This window comes from Ochotona princeps, chromosome X, assembly GCF_030435755.1.
Source record: "Ochotona princeps isolate mOchPri1 chromosome X, mOchPri1.hap1, whole genome shotgun sequence".
In the NCBI taxonomy this organism is placed as follows: Eukaryota; Metazoa; Chordata; class Mammalia; order Lagomorpha; family Ochotonidae; genus Ochotona; species Ochotona princeps.
Window position 1 is genome coordinate 89,788,695 of NC_080865.1, and position 17,979 is coordinate 89,806,673.

At 38.8% G+C, this 17,979-nt stretch overlaps 1 protein-coding gene across 3 annotated transcripts in view; it reads right to left on the reverse strand.

Annotated features, from left to right (window-relative positions):
- ENOX2 (ecto-NOX disulfide-thiol exchanger 2) overlaps positions 1–17,979 on the reverse strand; it is a 291,281-nt gene that overhangs the window by 161,676 nt on the left and 111,626 nt on the right. Inside the window, exon 3 of one of the 3 annotated variants that reach the window (XM_058659097.1) lies at positions 3,298–3,441. The exons of the other annotated variants lie outside the window; for them this stretch is intronic. The gene's annotated coding sequence lies outside the window, so the exon portion shown is untranslated. The remainder of the gene's footprint in view (positions 1–3,297; positions 3,442–17,979) is intronic. 3 annotated transcript variants of the gene reach the window in all.

Sequence of the window (17,979 nt, forward strand, 5' to 3'; positions counted from 1 at the left end):
TTTACAATGCTTCATTGGTCAAATCTCTCTAATCAGAAAATCCCAACCCTGAAATGCTCAGAGAATTCTGGATTTTTGGGGTTTGGGGATTAGGGATGCTCAGTCTGTGGCAATACATGAAACAAGAAGGCTAAAAGTCCACTGATTTTGACAGCTTGGAGTCAATGATGACCTTTAATAGCTCTAATTTCTCATAAAAAGAGAGCCATAGGAGGGATGGAAAAGGAAGAAAAAATGAATGTCTACTGAGAAACTGGAGCTGTAACCAAAGATTCCTCCCTCATGTGCAACGAAGGAAAGGGAGAGAGATGGCTTTGATTCAATGGGGGTTATAGGGTTGAGTTACACAATTGGCTGGGCATGTATCTCAGCTTAGAACTGAAACAACTGGTAGTTCCTATAAGGATTACCAACCCTAGCTTCCATCCTTGCCATGATGTAGTACATGTGACAAAGGCAGAGGGAAGTTCTGATATAAAAAATATCTCCCTCGTTCCTTTTTATCTAGCACTACAGAGGAAGAAAATAATATTATAAAGCAATCTGCCTGTTTATAATATCACAAAAATTTATAGCTGGATAATTTTGAGATTCCCTGTATTATAAAACCTTATTAATTTAGACTACACTAATTTGGAATTTGTGATAATTTAACCTGGGTGGAGTTACCTTTGTCCTACTTACAAAGAAAGGGCTCAGTAAGCAAATGGTGTGAACAAAGTTTCAAGGGAGCTAATTTAGCATGCCAAGGGTTTATTTTACCTATTTTAAAGAACATACGGTTGTGTAAGAACTTCAGTGTATTCATTATTTGAACACAAATTGATTCTGTGAATTATATATTAACTTACTGTTAACATCCTATCTCTGCAAATGTTACTTTGCTCTCATTGAATACATTCATTAGAAGTAAAATAGTACATTTTTAAAGCTAATTCACAGTTCACATTCAAATAACTTTCTTTTTTTTTTTTAAGATTCATTTTTATTGGAAAGTCACATTTTCAGAGAGAAGGAAAGACAGAGAGAAAATCTTCCATCTTCTTGTTTACTCCCCAAGTGGCTGCATCAACTGGAACTGAGCCGATCTGAAGCCAGGAGCTTCTTCCGGGTCTCCCAAAGGCAGGGTACAGGTCCCAAAGCAGGGTCCTAAGGCTTTGGTCCATCCTCTACTGCTTTCCTAGGCTAAAACTAGGGAGCTGGAGGGAAGGGGAGCAGCAGGGACACAAACTGGCGCCCATATGGGATCCCAGTGCTCGCAAGACAAAGGTTTTAGCCATTAGGCTATCGTGCCAGACTCGCTATTTCTTTTAAATTGATTTGTTTTTATGACACAGTTCTATAAGATCAGGTATTTCCCCTCCTTCACTTTCCTTTCTGCACTGATTTTCCCTCTATTATTATGATAGTATAGTCCTTCAAAAACAGTCATAAGTCTATCATCCTACAATTTAAGGGTGTCATGACATTATAAGAATTGAGAATGGCAAGAATGTTCAGCATCCTATTGTCAATATATTTTTAACAGTGTCATTGGGAGTTTATATTTTATTCAGAAGTAGACATATATACTTCATTATATCTTCACTTCTTGATATAATAATCTATCACACAGTTTCTATAGATACATATGAATATATACATGTTTACTTACATGCTACTGAGAGAAAAAGAGAGAGAGAACACAGAGAGAGAGAGGTCTTCCATCTGCTGGTTCATTCCCCAAATGGCTAAAGTGGCCAGGACTACATCTGGCTAGTCAGTCTCTGAAACTTTTTCTGGGCCTTTCACTTGAGTGGCAGGGGCTTAAATACTTGGGCCATCTTTTACTACCTTCCCAGGTGCATGGGCAGGAAACTGGATCAGAAGCAGAGCAGCTGGTATTCGAATCAACACTCACTCAGCATGCCAGTGCCACAGGCAGTAGCTTCATTTGCTGCACCACAATGCCACACCCAAGAATCACTCTTTACCTGAATGTTCCATGTATCCAATGATTTACTGTATTTTCCCTTTTCTTTTTTTTTAAGATTTATTTATTTTTATATGAAAGGTACTTTTACAGAGAGAGAGGTCTTTCATCCACTGGTTCACTTCCCAAATGCTTACAACAGCCATAGCTGAGATGAACTGAATCTAGGTGCCATAGTTTTTTCCCAGGTTTTCCACATGGGCACAGGGTTTCAAGGACTTGGTACATCCTCCACTGCTTTCCCAGGGCATAAGCAGAGAGCTGGATGGGAAACGGAGCAGCCAGGAGACAAACTGGCACCCACGTGGGTTAACAGGATGACAGAGTAGAATATTAGCCTGCTGCACCTGTACTCGTACAGTGGCTGACCTGAGTTTTTTTCTAAATTTGCATGCAGCTATATTTATTTATAAGCAGAAATACATATACAATATCACACATTATACTATATGATTGTAAGCATGCTGTTTTCATAAGCTGGTAGTAAAAACAAAAATAAAAAAAACATTAAAGTAACTATGAACATGGTTTACAGGATCCATCTCAAAAGCTCAGATCAGTCTCCATATGCTCAACATTCTATTTCCAAATTATAGTCAAAGAACAAAAAAATTAAACTTTAAATATCAAACAGTTAATATTTTGTTCTTCTACTGGTTTCTCATACCTTCTGTGGGAAAATTAAGGTGAGAATAGGCAGTACGAAGGATGGTAAAGGAGGTGGGTTGAAAGGGAAACTAAAATTCAGTCAGCTGTCATAGAGGATTTAGGAGAATCTGTTTGCTAGATATTCTAAGAGAACTCTCAGGACATAAAACACATAGGAGCATAGTGTGTGTTAGGGGTAACATGAGTAGAGGCAGAGAGATGCGAAAATATTCAGTTATCTTTGTTAGTAGTGAGGGGTGGCTGGCCACATGTGTATAGACAAAGATAAATGTATAATGAAACCACTCACTTGTACAACTCCTTCTACCTACAGTGACACTCTTTTACTGGTTTCCTCTTGTGTCAAGTTTATCAATTCAAGGATCAGCTAAAAACGTCACTTCGCCATGAAGCACTGCATAATCTCAAAGGCTAAATTAAACTCTCCCTATGTATTCCCGCAGTTTTTGGCTTTTATACATTTACCACAACGTCGATGATATTTTATCTTATTATCTGGGTTACTCATGTATGTGCTTTTCCCTCTCCCTCTCTCTCAGCAAGAGGGCAGGGGGCCCTGTCATTTCTACCATCCTGTCAAGTTCTACCACATACTAGGCTCTGGGAAAATGTCTCAATAGCACTCACTGAAGGCAGTGCATTACAGCCTATCTTACCTGAAGGAGTATTTGCTCTCTTTCTTTTCTTGCTTGATTCCCCTCCATTCTCAATGAGGCCTTCTGTGACCAGAGGGCCACTGGCACTACCAAACTGCAGGGGCTCGTTGTTGGTGGCAGGGTCAAAGGGCAGCTGGTTCAATCCTAAAGAAGAAAAAGAAAGCCAAAGTCCAGACTCCATAAAGGACTGGGTTCATCTCTAGATTTAATTATATGAGCCACTTGTGTGAAATCTTTTAGGAGCCCAGGAATGACAGGTAAACTATTCAGACAGCTGTCTTCTGCAAGTTTTACAGGTGTTGTTGACAAGTACAAGAGTAAAATATAAGATGGTAGGGGTGGGGACTATGGCAAACGGGCTAAGCTATCACTTGGGACAACTGCATCTCACGCTAGAGTATCGGTTACTCCACACTTCTGATCCAGTTTCCTAGTAATGTGCCCAGGAGGCAGAGGCTGATGTTCCAGATATTGGATACCTGCTGCCCATGTGGAAGACATGGATAGAGTTCCTGGCTTCTGGATCCTGGCTTCAGCCTGGCCCACTCTTGGCTGTTGCAGGTAACTGGGGAATGAACTAGCCAAGGGGAAGTTTCCTTCCTTCTTTTTGCCTCGTGAATAAATATATAAATTAATTGATCTAAAAAAATATAACACAATGACTTCATCATTTACAAATTCCCTCCTATTCTTGTGGGAATGCAATATTTTTGGCCAAAAACTAGCAATTGTCCTTTCCTTTCTCTCTTAAAAAGACAGACCTTCCAGGCCTGGCACAGTAGCCTAGTGGCTAAAGTACCTGCCATGCATGCACCAGGGATCCCTTATCAGCACAGGTTCATATACCAGCTGCTCTACTTCCTGTCTACCTCTCTGCTTGTGGCCTGGGAAAGCAGTAAAAGACGGCCGAACACCTTGGGACCCTGCACCCGCATGGCAGACCCAGAAAAGGCACCTGGCTTTGGGTCAGCTTAGCTCCAGCTGTTGTGGCCATTTGGGGAGTGAATCAGCGAACGGAAGATGTTTCTCTCTGTCTTTCCTCTCTGTGAATCTGCATTTCTAATAAAAATAAATAAATCTTAAAAAAAGAACTCTCTGTAAATGTGTCTGTGGTTGAACCTACTCTTTGAAAAAGGCTGGCTTTCAATTTCTTACATTATCTCTTGACATTTTTCCATCCCTTCATTACAAGGTTTTTTTTGAATGATTACAGGTATAATCATTACTCTATACTGCTGTCAAAGTTACTTCTAATAATAATATAGAAGTTTCTAAAACAGAAAGTAAGAGTGCCATAGCAAATTAGAAATGAATAAAAAGAGACAGACATTGCAAAGGGGTTAGCAGCTGCAGTGATGAAGAGTTATAACCCAAGTTTAGGCTTGTTAATCTGATCCTCTTCAGATGATGTCAGAAGCATGATCACTTTACTAGTCATTGCTGCGTAATATAAAATAGCAAAAGGGTATTTTCTACTATATAAGTGTTAAACAGTTCAATCAGATGTCAACAGTATCTTCTTTGGCAGCAGTGCCTGGAATTTCAAGTGTTTCAACTAAAACTTAATGAAATAGGGAATCAAAAACTTTGTTAAAACCCAAAGTTAGAACATCTCTTCAAAGTCTTTTATCCACTGGTCCTCTAATCCTATCAAAAGGGGAATCAGGTTGGCCTGATACTGTTTATTTTTTAACCCTCAATTATTCTATGATCTTCTCCTGTACAGTTCTTGAGGTAATGTTGCAAAATGTTAATAAATTCCTTGGAATTGAGCCGAGCATGATGGCTCAATTGGATAATTCTCCCTTTGCAAGCACCAGGATGGCATACAGACACCAGTTCATGGCCTGGCTGCTCCACGTACCATCTAGCTCCCTACTTCTGCCCTGGGAAAGCAGTACAGGATGGACCAAAACCTTGAAACCTTCATCTGCGTGAGAGACCAAAATTAAGCTCCTGGCTCCTGGCTTTGGATCAGCTCAGCTACAGGGATTGATACAGGGGAGTGAACCAGCAGATGGAAGATCTTTCTGTCCCTCCTTCTCTTTGTAAACCTGCCTTTCCATAAATAAATAAATAAATTTTTTAAAACCTTCCTTGAAATCCATTCAACTGAAGGTCCTTCAAATTTCAGTAAAATAAATACTAAACATCTAACACAAATACTTTACATTTTTGGATTTTTGTTTTGAATAAAAAGTCTTCTGCTACTGTTTTTATTCCACATAACAAATACTATTTCTTCAGCAATCAGACTCCATTTGAAACAGCTCCACTCAATGCCTTCTGGGATTTGTCAAACATTGTTTTCTTATTTAATGTGAGCAACTCAGGTGTAAGAATGAATCTTGCTTCTATATCATAAGCTAACTATTCACTGCATCAGACACATATACTATTAAATCCCTACCAAGGCCAGAACTAAAAAAAGTCACTTTAGATATATTAGAAAATACTGAAATCATGATGAAGATTATTTGGGATGAACACTAGAGATTTACAACATTTACAGATGAAGGCTTTTTTGACCAGAACAGTCTCAGAGTCAATAAAATTAACATTATTCCAGACCTTTTCTTGGCATTTCTTATTGCAATATCATATTGATCAAAACAAAATACATGGAAGATAATGTTGCAGTAAAAAGAGTGCAACAGATTGGGAGTCCAAATCCAGGATGTCATTTAGTAATTGTATAGCTTTTCGCATGAATTCTTTCCTAGCTTTAGAATGTGTGAAAGGGTACTGATAATGCAGTACAATATTGGTGTCAAGATATATATATATATATATAATGGAGGGAGTTTGGTTTAGTGGTTAAGACACAGCTTTGGATGCTGGCATCCCATATCAGAGTGCTTGGACTTGATCCCGGCCCTGTTCCCAATTCCAGCTTCCTAATAATGTGTAACCTGGGAGGCAGTAAGTAGTACCCTGGGAGCTCAAGTACTTGGGTCCCTGCCACCTGTGTGAGAGAATCAAATTGTGTTCTCCAAACACTAGCTGTTGGATGCACTTGGGGACTGAACCATCAGATGGGTTCATCTCTTTGTGTGTATGTGTGTATATACACATTGTGTGTCTGTGCATACATATATATACACACATATGTATAAGTTTTAATTTAGAATTAAATAATTACAATTGTATATATGTATTAGATACATATATACATATTACACATATGTAAGCTTTGGAAGCTCTAAGGATAAATCTTTCATCTCTCATGCATGCATACACACAAACACAATTATATCATTTATATGTAGCACCATGCTTAACACATAGTGTTGAATGAATGTGGCTAGCGATGGAAATGACTCATTCTATTAACCCATGCAATAAGAGTAAAGACTAGGCAGCTAATAATCAAGATGTAATACCATAATTTAAAAGTTTTGGTGTTGATTATATCAACTTACCTAATTAGATTTTAAATGCATCTCCATTATTTGAGTTTTATGCTGCAAGATGGTAAAATTCTGATTAAAGGGAATGCTCAAGAATGAGAAGGTTCTGATTAATGATTATTAATCATAAGTCTTTTTATGTCTTGCATTTGCAATTTTACAAAATGATCCAAGTGTATTAGTCCATTCTCTGCCTTATTAAACAATGGCTGAAGATGGTACAGAGCCTTAGAACCATGAACTATAAACTGAGGCTCACAATAGCACCTATCTCACAGGTCTGTCTACATAGTAAATGGGATCATGTATGTAGAGCATTCTGCATCACATCGAGCACATAGCACATGTCTGATTGCTGTTAACTACTAAAAATACTGAATGCATGTTTTAAGCTTCTAGAATTACCGGCATATAATGTAAGGAGACTGACTTGAATTCTACCTACTTTCATCATTTAATCCTTTTTCAAACTTTTATTTCAGAATAGTTTTAATTTACACAAAAATGGTGAAGTAGTACACAGTTTTGTTATGTTCCATAGCCAGATTCCCCTATTGTTAACATCTTATATTGTAATGATATATGCCACAAGCTGTAAAACTTTTCAATCATTTTATTAACATTTGTAACTGTTTTTGTAAAAGACAAAATTGTTTTTTAATCAACAGAGAGAGACAAAGTACTCTGATCTACTTACTGCTTCACTTCCCCACATGTCTGCAACATCTGGAGCTGGATCAAGGACAAATTCAGATGCAAGAACTGAGGATATCATGAGGATAGCAAGATACCAGGTGCTTGAGCCATCAACACTGCCTGTCAGGGTGCACATTAGCAGGAAGCTAGAGTCATGATCTAGAGCAGGGTTCTGAACCCAGATATTCCAAAGTGGGCATTTTAACTGCTAAGCTAAACATCTGCTCCTGTTGGCATTATTTTCTAAACTTTGTAGGAGTCCAGGAAGAAAAAAACTGTCTGTTAAAAGCATTCAGTCAGTCATTTCACTGTAATTGTTCCCTATTTCTACCAGAAGACAGATGATCACTTCAGAGATTTTTTTTCATTTGAATATGCCAACTGATTTTTTTAACATTGAGTAAAACCAAGACATTAGTACATTCTGTGTATTTACCTCATTTATCATCCAGATACGTGAAAATCCTGATAATTCACTATAACATGTCAGACCTAATTTTTAACAGGGAAAAGATCTCATACTTGAGACACACACACATATATACAAAGAGAGAGAACAACAGAGAGAGTGTGTGTGTGTGAAAGAAAGATTTCACTAAACAAGTTGATTCACTGAACAGAAATTCACATTTTAGAATACTGAGGGCTAAATAAGGCTCCAAAGAGACTTTAGTCCCTACTAAAGAGACAACAAACATCTATGACACTAGTGCTTTCTACCTGCCTTTATTGTATTGTTTCTTTCCTCCCTTGCCTCAGGTTACGATGGTGAAATGTGACCCTGTGGTCCACATCACTTGTTATTTGCAGCTGTGATCCATAGAGTGTATAATCTTGGCAAAAAGAAACTCAATTCTACTCTGGATTAGTTCCTTTTAAAAAGAAAAATGATTAAAATTCTGAGGAGCCTAGTAAACCAAATTCTAGGCAGTAAACTCGAGATAGAAATTAATGGTGCAAAAAAAAATATCTGTTTGAGGCAATAGGGACATTCTGGCAAATTTGAATATGACGCAAAGTTCTGTATCCTGAGTCCTATTTTCCAAATGACTTTGGTTTAAATGCATAGTGTGACTCCAGGTTAAGTGTGGGATGGCCTTCAAAGTAATTTGTAATTCAAAACTTTTGTAGTAATACAGAGGTAGAAGAATAGCCAGAACCTTAAGGTGCTGGTAAGTGATTTGTCAGGATTCACCCATCTCTGGATGACCCTCTTGATTTTTATTCACCCCTCCTCTTTCCTTAGTCTGGGAAACCTCACATGTGTGGTTCTTAGTACCCCAACACACACTGTCCCATCTACTACTTCTGAGGAAATAGAATTGCCCAAAATAATGGGCCTATATTACTCTGCAGCTACAAAGATTAAAAGTTGAAACAAATAAACTTGTCTCATTTTCAGATCTTAACTAATATCAAAGAAATGAAACCTATCTTATTAGCTTCCTAAGTTCAATATGTTGTATAGTTACAGGTAATGGAGAAGGGATGAGAAAGAAAGTGGAAAGTCTTCTTGCACATAGGCTTTCTTGAAGGGTGGTGGACATAGAAGCTTCCAGAGGAAAATAGTGGCCTTGTCAAAGTTATGCTATAGATCATAGGTTGAATTTCTTTAAAAAAAATTAGAGAGTGAGAAAGCAAGAGTTCACACATTTGCTGATCCCTGAAGCCAGGAACCAGGAACACAATTCAGGTCTCCCATGTTGGTGGTAAGAACCAAATTTATTTAGACCATCACTACTTCCCCCAAGAGTGTGCATGAGCAGGAAGCTGGTGTCAGGAATGACAGGTGAGTACACAACCTAGTACTAGAATATGAGATGTAGGCATCTTAACCACTAGACCAAATGTCTTCACCTAATAGGTCCAATTTTAATCAACAGCTATACTTCAAAATTTAGTGACTTCCTAAACCACTCGCTCAAGACATTAAAATCCCTCACCATAGAATCCCATACATTTCAGCCTTGTCTCCCATTAGGCCCCAAGTTATACTCTATTTCAACACTTCTCAGACTTCTTAATTTGCATACATGCTCACTGGAAAGCTTGATAAACTGCATATTCTGATTCAGTAATGCTAGTTGGAGCCTGCTTTTCTGACAAATTGTAAAATGATGCTAACTTTATTAGTGTGAGGAAAAACTTGGAGTAGAAATGACTAACACTGGCTCAAAATTGGACTACTTAGCATGAACCAAATTCATCCAGTAATTTCCTTTCAGACACTTTGGAACACAATGACTACCTGCTCTGTGATTCCACCCTTTCAAATACTACCCTTTAGTATTTATCTCCGATTTTACTTCTTCCATGGTCTTTCCTTAATTATCTCTATCCAATCTCTCTGTCCCTCTTTCTCTCTCTGTCCCCCACCCCGTCTCTTTCTCTCTCTCTCACACACACACACACTACAGCAATGGAAACAAAGGAAGTGTCAATCAGCAGCACAATCATTAACTGGTTGCTTAGAATGTGCCCCACTTTATTTTATTTTCTAGTTGTTATCTCCATTTTACAACAAGAAATATGAAGTTTACAGTATTGACAGTATTGAAGTATATTTATCAAGGTCTCTCAGTTAATAAACAGAACAAGCAATTCAGGTGTTTTTCAAAGGTGATGATGATGATGATGATGATGATGATTTCAAAGCCAGAGTTACAGAGAGAAGACACAGAGGGGTCTTCTCTTCACTGGTTTACTACGCAAACAGCTACAATAGCCAGAGCTGAGTAAATCTGAAGCCGGGAGCTTCTTCCAGGTCTCTAGTGTGGGTACAGAGACCCAAGGACCCAGGCCATTCTCTGCTGACATCCCAGGTCATAAGCAGAGAGCTGGATCGGAAGCGGAATAGCCAGGACACAAACTGGTACCAGAGGTGGAAGCTTAGCCTACTATGCAATGGCGCCAACCCCTAAGCATTTTTTATTTCATTTTTAATTGTTGTAATTTTAAGGTACTAGAATCTTAACTTCTGGCCTCCCTAGATCTTAATCACTACTTTTCCAGTGCCTTTTAGAGCAGTTCTTTGGTATATTTTATTTTATCATCTAATCCATCCTGCCTTTCACTATCCCTACTAGGTTTGTTAACTTTTTAAAAGATTTATCTATTCCTATTGGAAAGGTATATCTGTAGAGAGAAGGAGAGACAGAGAGAAAGAACTTGTGTCCCCTGGTTCACTACCCAAATGGCTTCAACAGTCAGAGCCAAGTTGATCCAAAGTTAGGAGCCAGAAGTTTCTTCTGGTTATCCTACACAGGTGCAGGGTGCCAAGAATTTGAGCCAACCTCCACTGCCTTCCCATGCTATAAGCAGGGAGCTGGATGGGAAGCAGAGTACCCAATACATAAATCGGTACCCAAATGGGACAGTGGCACCTGCAATGTAAAGGACTAGCATATTGAGCCATCATACTGGACTCGAGGTTGTAAACTCTTTGACTTTATGCCCCATTTTTTCGCACCATTCTTCCGTTGAGACACCTGGCATGGTACCTTGGTCCAAAGCACACTGGTAACCTGTACTGAACTTTGTACTACATCTTGGCTCCAACAATTGTGCTGCTCATCGCACAAATGAACTGACCTGTTTCTAGGGCAGTGATAACGGTATCCTTCCATCCTAGAATTTCTCAACACTCTTTGGGGAGTGGTAGTCAACTATCAGACACTCCACTCTTAACCTTGTCACTATGTAACTTCATTCTGCCTTTCTCAGTGATTAAACAAAGACACTCATGTGAGAAAACACTATGAAAAATACCTCTTGCATGAGTCTTCTGTGAATAGTTTTATGTACACCAGGTTGCAGATTATGATTTACAGACAATAATCATGAAAAGGCAATTGCTAGTGGGCAGCACAGTGGGATAGCTGGTTAAACCGACATTTGTGATGCCTGCATCTCATCTGAACACCAGTTCAAGCGCTAACTGCTAAACTTCTGATCCAACTACCTGTTAGTACCCCTGAGGAAGCAGAAGATGGCTCCCAAGTATTTGAGACTCTGCCACTCATGTGCAAGTTCCAAATGGAGTTCCAGGCTCTTGGTTTCAGCCTGGGTCAGAACTGGCTGTTGTGGAAATCTGAGTAGAGAACCAGTGGGTGGAAGACCTCTCTCTCTCTCTGCAAGTCTGGCTTTCAAATAAATACAATGATTCTTTGAAGGCAATCTCTAGTGGTCTGTTGTCGAATATTGGTAGCTAATAGCAATTTGTAGCCACTTCAATGAAAGTGTAAATTAACTAAAATGGATTAAAATAAAAGTTTAATTGAACCAGTCACATTTCAAATGCTCAAGAGTATCATGTAGCTAATGGCTACCATAAGGGACAGCACAAATTATACCAGTTCAATAACCACAGGACATTATAGTGGACAGGGCTGCTATATCTACAGTCAGACTTGCATTCAAACCCACATTGACCACATACGAGGTGTGTCACAAGTGGGTAAAGCATAAAAGCTTGAAAAACAGAAAAAAAATCACATTCCTCAATGAAAACAAATCTTAATAATGTTGATTTAATGTGACAGTTCAATGTGACAGATGGTAGATGGACAAAGTATTTTCCTTAGCAAAATGTCTGGCAGTCTTCAGTGAAACTGAGAAGAGAAATCCGTATTTTGTCATTGTTTAGCCTTGGGAACAATTACGGCAACTCTTTTCCTCTCCACATCTTCGGGGGTGGGGATAGAAAGAGGATGATTCATCAGTGCCTGCTTTGAGCTGGCTCTAGGCCATGCTGCAATTCCTGTTGACCAATTTTCCACCTGACTGACAGAAAAAGGGCACATTCCTATTACAGTGACCATTAGGTTATCTGTTTGGTCCATGCCTGAGAATGTGCCCAGAAGTCTTCCATTATGGGTGTCTCTGCCTAAATAAAATAAATAATTGCAGATTTCAGAGCTCAAGGATAGACAACTGTTCTGGTATTGAAATTAGAGTCTATCTTGTCAGATCTGTAATGAGGTCTTCCCTTCAGGTTGATTGATTTCATAAAGCTAAGGTAATTATCAAAAGCAAGCACAGTTCTCCCTACAGAAACCACTCCACTGGTTTTGAAAACTAGCTAGTGGGATCTGGTCAGGTGCCGGAGCTGAGCCAGCCCTTTCCATAGGATCAGTTACAACATGGCTAGGACGCCAATTTCCTCTAATAGAATCTTAAGACATCTGTAAATAAGTTGCAACTAAAGTTCATCCAAATAATTTCACATGCTGTGAGGGAGTGAAATTTGAAATAACTGTCAGATACATCTGTATTTCAGGGCAAGATGCTTTGAAGGAGAAAATGAGATCAAAACCACTCAATTTTTGGAGATTTTTATCAATTAATGCTAGGAGGATATTAGTATTTTTAAAGGCTGATACACAGCATAAATAGCATTTGTATCTTTTGCTTTTCCCAAAACGTATACACTACTAATATTAACAGATCTCTTTTCTTCATCCATTTATCTTCTTTTAGCTATTTATCCAATTACTATGCTATATTTAAAATTATTTCTTAATTAACCAATGATGAATTTATGGTTTAGCACCCCCAGAAAGATAGAATTACACAAATACATAAAATATTCATTTACATGTTCGAACTTTCTGTCCTCCCTCCTTCCTCTGGCTCATCCCAACTAATATTCTCATATCATTAATGCATTGAAAATACGCTTCTTATATTCTTTATCTTTGATTCCCATTTGGATTCATTTTTTGAAGAATATATGATTAAAAAATCTTTCTGTTGGCTGTAAAATTAAACACAAAGGAGAAAACAGATTCCTGTAATTTGCTATCATATCTTTATAAACCCAGGCTTCCCTTGTCCCAATTCCACCTTAGGAGTATCAACACAGAATACTGACAAATGTGTAACTCTTAGATAAGTCCCTACCTGAATTGAAGTCAAATCTACTAACAGGAAAATTGTATATGCTTTTTTTTAAACATTCATTTATTTTTATTGCAAAGTCAGATATATAGAGAGAAGAGGAGAGACAGAGAGGAAGATCTTCTGTCCACTGATTCACTACCCAACTGATTGCAATGGCCGGTGCTGCACTGATCTGAAGCCAGGAGCCAGGAGCTTCTTCCAGGTGTCCCACGCAGTTGCTGGGTCCGAAGGCTTTGGGCCGTCTTTTACTGCTTTCTCAGGCCACAAGCAGGGAGCTGGATGGGAAGCGGGGCGGCCAGGATTAGAACCAGCACCTATATGGGATCCTGGCACATTTAAGGTGAGGACTTTAGCCGCTAGGCTACCACGCCAGGCCCAAAATAGTATCTGCTTCTTAAGAAGATGGTTTATAATGTTAAGGAACTCTCCTCTCTTTGAAACAACTCAGTAAGATCTTAGATATGTTCTAGCCACAAGTCTGTGGTTTTCAATGTGTACTGCAATGAATGCACCAACAAATTAGTATCAACTCACTGTCTTCTCTTTTTTCTTTCATACTATTCATTCAGACAGTTCTGTACTTCTGCTGACATGCCAGGTGCAAGAATGTTAGGACTTCATGATAAAAAAGTTTCTCTTCTCCATAAAATCACAGACACAAAGGAAGAGATACAGACACACACACACACACACACACACACACAAATATGTGTGTATATCTCAAATTACTGTAGCTGCTCCATCTCTTACCATTTTTCCCAGATATTCCTTCCAAAAATTTTAAAAATTCTTCAAACTAGGTCATATATCTGGGCTTCTGAACATACCACTCCCTCTACATGTAATGTAATTTTTCCATTTTTTCTCTTTTCTCCATCTGAAGAGCTTTCACTTGTCCCTCCAAACTTTGCTCAAATGGCACCTCTTCAGTGAAGCTTTCCCTAACTCCTAAAGGCTCTCTCTACAGTAGTACACAGAACCTTTTTATCAGCGTCCTTATTGCAGGACCTGAGTTCATTCTGGATGTTCACAGACTTGTGCCTGGGTTCTGGCTGAAATGATGTCACATCTGGTTTGAGTATTAAAAATATCACTCTCATGGGAGGATGAAGGCATCAGACCGAAAGGAAAAAATGGTGATAGAGTAGCGAGATGACAGAAGAATTAAGTCATTTGCAGTTTGACAGAAATAAATGGATTTCTGATATATAAATGAATTAGAATCATCTGAACTTTTGAGTCTAATAGGATCTAGTCGTTGCGGGGAAAACAGGAGTACACAAGGTGATTCTATGTAAGAACCTTTAAGTCACAGTCTTGAAATCCTACAAGGTTTGTGGCATTCAGTATGAGAAAAAGCACTCTTCAGTGGGAGCATAGCCACAGAGCTGTGCTGAAAAATAAAACCACTTCCAATCTCTGGTTAGCATGCCATAAGTGCTGCCAGGAAACACTAGTAAATGGCTTACATTTGACCTTTACCATGTATTCTTAACAAAGCTTGTCAAAAGATAAAAATTCATGCAGGAGAAATAAAGCATAACAGTCTAAGAGGCAGGATAACATACTATTGGGCTAAGGAGGTGGGGGAGGCGGGAAACACTTTAATAATAGGCCTCAGCTTGGTTTATTTTGTCTACAGCATTCACGGACAGAGGTGTCTTTGAAGGTCAGTAATACTTAATAGATTCCTCTGCTTTCTCCCTCCATTCTTTTATCTTTTTTCCTCTTCCAAGCTACTCCTCAGCATGGTCTTATTAGAAAACCTTGCATTTTAATAGCAGCTGTCTTTTTGTTATTATAGTATGTTGGATTAATGTGACAACTCTCCTTTTAACAATACTCAAAGAAAGCTTGGAAAAATTAATGCTACATTGTTTTTCTCCCTGCCAAAGAATATAGCAATATAATTGTCTCCTGACGAAGAAGCACTCTAATCATCTTTAACTTTAATGTAAATTCATTTTAGAAAGATGCTCAGAGACACTGACAGCAAATCGGGGCTCCTAGGAGACTGCAGACTGATGGACTGAATTGATGAGAATGTGCAGCCAAACTGAATTCCATAAACATCTTCAACTGAAAAGATTATGTTTGCAAGAAGATAAGACTACTACAGAGGAGTCAGAATCACCTAACTATGGGAGACAGCACTTAAACCTTGCATAAATTCTTAACACCCAAGAGTTCTAGGCACCAAAGAGTCAGCAAGAGTACAATCCAACCATTCTGACTAAACAATAGCAGAGGCTATAATACCAAACAAAGGCAAACTGTAAACATACAGGAATTGTATAAGAGTGCATTTAAAAAGCTGAGACTACTCAAAAGCCAAGGTTTGTTAAGATCATTTACAATTTTATTCTTTCCTTAATTAAATCCATCTCTATTTTCCATTGTGGTTGTTCTGTTATTTTTAAAAGCTAACACCTCTACCCACCACACACATTCTTTCCCAAGTGTTATGTGTGGGAAAACGATTTTTTTCTAAGATTTATTTATTTATATTGGAAAGTCAGATTTACAGAAAGGAGCTACAGAGAGAAGATCTTCCATCCACTGGTTCACTCACTACGTTCACTCCCACAACGGCCAGAGTTGAGCTGATCTGAAGCCAGGAGCTAAGAGCATGAGAGAGCTGGGTCCCAGAGCCTGGGCTGTCCTCTGCTGCTTTCCCAAGCCCATAATCCAGGAGCTGGAAGGGAATTGGAGCAGCTGGGATATAAATTGTTGCCTATATGGGAACCAAAAGTCCTTGCCTTGCATGCCTATATGGGAACCAAAAGCATGCAAGCCAAGGACTTTAGCGTCTAGACTACTGCGCTGGGCTTGGGGAAACTAATTCTTTAGAGACAGATTTGGATTGGTAAATTTACAGGCTCAGAGTTTCCTGTAAATTTGGCACTTTCTTCGGATGAGAGGGGGAGAAGGAAATGGAATAGCAATGAACTAAGGCTTTGAATACCTGACCATGCTGCCTAGCCTCCTGGACAGATGCCACTCATGACCATAGAGCAGAAGTACAGGAAATGGATTTTACTTTAAAGTGTTTGCTTTGGGTCTCAGAAAGGCAGTTGTTTTCTTTGGTACATGCACAACACTACTTTGATTTTCTACAAACCAAATAGAGCTAAAAACACTTTCCATGTTCTTTTTATTTCTACCAGCTTCGTGCCTGCCTCACTTGATCTTAGAGATTTGTTAGGAGTATCCCTAGACTGAGAATGAGACTTTAAGAAAGTATATCTCAATCTTGGTTTCATATTAAAATTATCTTTGGGATTTCTTTTCATTTTATGTGAAAGACAAAGACAGATGGCTAGAGTCTGAAAAAGATCTTCCATCTACTTGTTCACTTGCCAAATGCCTGTAACTGCCAGGATGAAGCCAATGAACCCAGAACTCAATCTGGGTCTTCCATGTGGATGGCAGGGATCTAATTACTTGAGCTATAGCCTGCTGCCTCCCAGGGTATTCAAGAAGCTGAAAACAGAAGAATAGCAGGGACTTGAATCAAGGCACTCCAATATCAGATGTGGCAATCCAAGTGGCAACTTAAACAGTGTAACAAATGTCTACCTATTTATTTTAATAAGAAAACAAATCCCTGAACCCTACCCCCAGAAACTATGGTTTAATAGGTCAAGGTGGGAGTATAAACTTACAGATTTTAAAAGCTGTCTGGTGAATTTTACTGTGCAATCAGGATTGTAAAATCACCATTTAAAATAATGCTCTAATATATGGTCAACAAATGCATATGCATTGCCCAAGGTTTTAGTTTAATAAAATTTAAAACCAGATAATGTTTAGAGACTAAGTTCATTTACTCATCACCTACAAAATGAAGATAACTGTATTGGTTTTGTGGGTAAAAGTACATTATCCGGGCCCAGCGGCATGGCCTAGCAGCGAAAGTCCTCGCCTTGAAAGCCCCGGGATCCCATATGGGCGCCGGTTCTAATCCCGGCAGTTCCACTTCCCATCCAGCTCCCTGCTTGTGGCCTGGGAAAGCAGTTGAGGACAGCCCAATGCATTGGGACCCTGCACCTGCGTGGGAGACCCGGAAGAGGTTCCAGGTTCCGGGCTTCGGAATCATCGGAAGGAAGATCTTCCTCTCTGTCTCTCCTCCTCTGTGTATATCTGGCTGTAATAAAAATGAATAATTTTTTTTTTAAAAGTACATTATCCAATGATGAAGCTCTTAGCATTTCCTTTTTTGGGAAGAAAGATTAAAGGACTACTGGCAAAAACAAAAAGAACTGAAGTCTTGCAAAAAGCGTAACAAAGTATTATTACAGGATTAAGTTTATTTCCTTGATCCCAGGAGTATTAGCTAGAATACTTAAGAAATAATGTGTCTGTTCCCTTATTTATCCCCAGAAAAGATTCTAGACTGCCTTTAGGAATCGGCCTTAACTTTCACAATACTTTGGACTCCAGGCCATTCACTCTGTCATAAAGTAGATCATTCATCTACTCTATTATGTGTACAGTATCCTAAAGAAAGCAAGTACTGCATCAAAGCTAAAACTACATATGATAATATACTGCAATATGGTTTTGCTGTGATATCTGGCATCTTCGTGATTGAACTGAGCTTCAGAAAGGATACATTAAAATCTAAAAAATGAAGCTAAATATAGTGGAGTAACAGGCCATAAAGACAAAGGCT